Source organism: Phlebotomus papatasi, chromosome 2 (assembly GCF_024763615.1).
Source record: "Phlebotomus papatasi isolate M1 chromosome 2, Ppap_2.1, whole genome shotgun sequence".
Lineage (NCBI taxonomy): Eukaryota > Metazoa > Arthropoda > Insecta > Diptera > Psychodidae > Phlebotomus > Phlebotomus papatasi.
In genome coordinates, this window is record NC_077223.1 from 37,517,565 (window position 1) to 37,522,884 (window position 5,320).

Below are 5,320 nucleotides of genomic sequence, written 5' to 3' on the forward strand. Positions count from 1 at the left end.
TTATATATTCGAAAAAAATGTTAGAATGGTTGGAATAGCTCTGAAAATGCGTTATTATTATATTTATGATTTTAACAAAGTCTCACTGATCTATTCAAAATACGTCCAAAGTCCAAACACTTCACTTACAGCGTCCTTACCGTCCTTACACAGAAATTCTAAATTATCTCATTATCTCTATAAATTTTACTCACATGATTTTATGCCCCAACCCCAAGTGCAACAGTAAAAATGCGATGGAAATTTTTGCGGACTTTTAGGCCCCTTGATGGACACTGGACTTGTCTCCTAATGCTTCATCTCTTCTAATTTTTTGCGATACTCGTTCGATAGAAAAGAAATAGCAGGTGTGAGTTTCTTTCTCTCTTGAGTTCCGGAAATAAAATTAAAAAAAATTGATCTCTAACTCAAAGGAGAATGGTCAAATCCGGTCCCGGAATCGCCACGAACGGGACCTATGTCATTGGATAGACATTAGTATAGGTAACAACTTTTGTTCTGGGATCAATGTTCTAAACTATGGAGGAACAGTTCTAGAGCATAAAAACTATTTTTTAGAATGATGCAGAATGATGAAAAGTATATGGGCGCTGGTTCATCTTCATACAAAGATTAGAGTAGACGCATTTTGAAGATATTGATATAAGGTTGAGAAAAATGCCGGGACCCAGGACGATAAATTCTGGGAGTCCTTGTAAAAAGGCCTTTATCCTTCCGAAAAATTGTTGTTTTGACTACGAATTATACAAGAACCGCTAAAATGATCTTGATGAAATTCGGTATAGGGTCAGTGTATGTTTTAAACTTTTTATTTATTCATACCACCCCCTCCCTCCACCCTCCGTTCTGGTAGCCCTCATACAAAATGGGGGCACTTTACCTTATAACTCCTTTCTAAGAGGATGTAAAAAGCTGAAATTCGACAAGGGAACAAAGCTTATGGAAGACACTTCAACTATGCATGTTAATCCCCTCTTCCACCACCCCTTCTAGTAATCCTATACAAAATGAGAACATTTTGACCTCTTTTCTGAGAAGAAGTAGTTTGTTTGTAAAAGAATGAAAAAAATGAATAACTAATAACGTTAACAATAATTTTCTAGATTATATATGCATTTATAGACATCTAGTCGAATTACAGCTTTCTGCCTCCTCTTAGAAAGGAGTTATAAGGTAAAATAGTCTTATTTTGTATGGGGGCTACCAGAAGGGGTAATGGACGAAGAGTTTGGGCAGTATGGTTAAAAAGTCTTCTTTAAGCCTTGTTACCATGCTGTATTTCAACTTTCTATCTTTTCTCAGAAAGGAGTTATAAGGTAAAATGCTCTCATTTTATATGAGGGCTACCAGAAAGGGGGACAGAGGAGGGAGATATTATACATGGTTTAAAAGTCTTCCCTAAGCTTTGTTCCCTTGTCGAATTTCAGCTTTCTACCTCCTCTTAGAAAGGAGTTATAAGGTAAAGTGCCCCCATTTTGTATGGGGGCTATCAGAATGGAGGGTGGGGGGAGGGGGTGGTATGCATGGATAAAAACTTTAAGTCATACAATGACCCTATACCGAATTTCATCAAGATCAATTTAGCCGTTCTTGCGTAATTCGTTGTCAAAACAGCGATTTATCGAAAGGATAAAGGCATTTTTACAAGGACTCCCAGCGTTTATGGTCCTGGGTCCCGGCAATTTTTCAATCTTATATTAGTACCTACAAAATGCGCCTACTCTCGTTTGTGGCGATTCCGGGACCAGCGCCCATATAGTTTTGACCATTCTCCTTTCTACATTGTAGTTTATCGCAAAATTAATACTGAAACAGCTAATACCTTGATAAAACATTTTACTTCACAGTCATAAGCACCTCTTTTCCATTCCACGTTGTCTTTTAATATGTATTTTACAATTTTTCTTATCTATGATTTGTCGGCTACAGTTTATGTTGGAAATTAGCGGACTGTGCAAATTGATAAATTTCGAGCGCACCCATATTAGGTTAGATTCTTAACAATCTCACCTACTATAATCCTAACAAAATTTCATGTCGTCCGATCGAGCTCAAACTTGGCCAAAACGTGTTTCAGCACTTCCTGATCACGAATATATATGTGGCTAATTTACGTTCCCGGCCGGCCGGCCGGCCGGCCGGCCGCTCTTTGGAGCTTAATAGCTCCTAAACTAAAAAAGATATCGACTTGCGGTTTTCGGCAAAGGTTATATATCGGGTGAAAATTGCAACTTGGTGCATTGACCCCCCACCCCCCACCCCTCCTTCCGCCATTTTGAAGACCCCCCTTTTTTGTTTTCTCAATAGCTCCGCCCCTATGGCATCGAGCGGGCTCAAATTTTAGTATGTTATAGCTGGGCCTTAGAGCTTTCCATCAATACTAAACTTAAGGTCCCCCGACCCCCCTGACCCGAGCCATAAGGGTCCAAAAAAAACTTCTTAAAATGGCCATAACTCCGGTTCTAATTGTCATAATTTAAAAAGTGAGGGCTTTTTGGAAAGCTCTCGTGAAATGCCACTTCCCCTTCTAACATCGGAAGTTTATAAAACCACCGCTAGGGGCGCTTTTTTTAAAAAGAAAATTTTTAAATCTTATAAGTTAAATAACTCAAAAATTCCATTGTGCATCGGGCTGAAATTTTAGTATGTTGTAGCCGTTGATTATACCTATCAAACAAAAAAAACCTTAAGTCGATCTAAAACCCCTGACCCGAGCTATAAGGGTCCAAAAAAAATTTCTTAAAATGGCCATAACTCCGGTTCTAATTGTAAGAATTTAAAAAGTGAGGGCTTTTTGGAAAGCTCTCGTGAAATGCCACTTTCCCTTCTAACATCGCAAGTTCATAAAACCACCGCTAGGGGCGCTTTTTTTAAAAAGAAAATTTTTAAATCTTATAAGTTAAATAACTCAAAAATTCCATTGTGCATCGGGCTGAAATTTTAGTATGTTGTAGCCGTTGATTATACCTATCAAACAAAAAAAACCTTAAGTCGATCTAAAACCCCTGACCCGAGCTATAAGGGGTCAAAGTTCGAACATTGACCGGCCACTATCTCCGGTTCTAACTAACATAGCGACATAAATTTTACCTTTTTGGTTTCGTCTCGATGAGCACTTTCAGATGGAAGTTCAAAAAGTCACCACAGGTGGCGCTGTGATAGCGTCAAAATTCATCGAAATTCAAAGTCACTTTTCTAAAAAACGGCATTGTGCAAGTTAATGAAATTTTAGTATGTTGTAGTCCAGTCTAGGACGTTTCCAAAATGGTGCGTATGTGCGCTGTGGTTTCAATAGAACCGGAGATATGAGGGGTCAAAGTTCACAAAATTCAAAAAATCATATCTCCGGTTCTATGTGACCGATTTTGATGAATAAGGGCTTAAACGAAAGATCTCACCAAATGCTACAACTTTCTAGAATATTTGAACTTCGTGGGACCAACACCAGGGGCGCCACAGTCGAAAAACCATTTTCAATATCACATAACCTCAATTATCTCGACTGTCGCTGAACCGATTTTGATGATTACTTCGACATAATTGTAGAGCACATTTGTCTCTACATTTCGTGCATACATCATTTTCCGCTCAGACTACGCTATCACTCCGATTTAGCCGTTTAAGTGTGAAAAAATTGATTTTTCCCATAATAACGCTTTGAAATCACTCAGATGCCAATTTGATTGCCTCTACTCCACCAAGACACTTAAAATATGGTTTTAAATGGAAAGTCCCACAAAATACAACAATTCTTTGATATAGTTGAAGTTCATCAAATGAACACTTGGGGCGCTCTGGTCAAAAAAACGAGCTCAGAAACAAACAACCTCGATTATCTCGGCTTCTAATTAATCGATGAGATCAAGTTCTACGGCAAAATTATAGAGTACATTCTGGTCTACATTTCACCCATATATCACTTTTGTGCCAGTTCATCCAAATCCTTGATATTTTGGTTTAAATACAAAATTTGTATAATTTCACGAATTTGATTCAAGATAACTGAATGGCGACTCACAATTTCAGCTCTAAATCGAATTTGCATGCACTCCGAGTTAGCTCACGTTAAGAATCTCACCTACATAAGCCGGTTAGGATTATCTGTCCCTTTTTTTATATTCAATCCTTTTAATAAAAGAAAATCTTAGATAAATTTTCTTTCTCGATTCATTATCCTGTTTATACATTTTTAGAAATATCGACATTTTAAAATAAATCCCAGAGTCATTTTACAAATGAGCAGTAAAACGTTTTATATTTGATTCTAATGAATAAAAGGAATGAAAGATCGAAAGTGTGCCAGTTTTGCAAACTGCTCGATATCTTTCTCTGAATTATCTTTCCCCATGATTTTTGAGTGTGTAACAATGTACTAGCAATAAATTCGATTCACAAATCAGGAAACTATTCCAAAATCGAAAATAGGTTAAACAATGCGTGTTTTAAATTGTTTTACATTAGATTAGAATAAGGTTACATACAAATGAAAAAGAAACATTCAACAGAGATAGATTATTTAGAGGTACTTTACACCGATTTATTACTGATTGAAACCAAATCAGGCTGATTGGAAATTTCAAGACCTTTCCATAAAATTGAAATTTGATAAAATCGGTTGAGAAATAAGCCCTCAAGAATAGTCGAACTTTGATCTTGAGAAATTCTAAATGGAGTTTTTTTTTGTCAGGTGGGTGAAATGTTCATCTTAATTATTAGACATGATTTTGGAAGGGAAGGGAAAGAGAAAAACACCTCTAGACATATAATACTGACTTGCGGGGGGTCCCTGAAGACCCGTAGTTGATATCTCTTACAGTTTGGCCTCTAATCCGATAACAAGCTTAAAGGATCGAATAAAAAAAATATGACAGGTGCTCACTAGATGATAATTCTCACTTGTGCATAATATCGTTGGATAACAGTGTGTAAAAATGAACAAACTGCTCAATAAAATTCGTTACTAAACAAATCCCTAACTTATAACTAACTTAGGGGTCCTTTTCACCACTCTTTATTTCACAGTAAAGTACCATTACTAAAATTTTGATAAAAAACTTAAGATTGAGACATTAAATAATTAAATCAACACTAAATAAAAATCGATATCCAAAATTATTGTGTTATAGAGTTGAATGCTGATTTTTGATAAGATAAGCATTGTTATGTTTGGATTACTGATCAAATAGTTGTATCAAATCTTTATCAATAAGATTAGATTCGTTTAGTATTTCTCTGTCAATACAACTTTTTTCAAATCGCGTGCCCGAGTATTTTGCGAAAACTATCGACGTTTATATTGAGCGGCCGCACGATCTCTCGC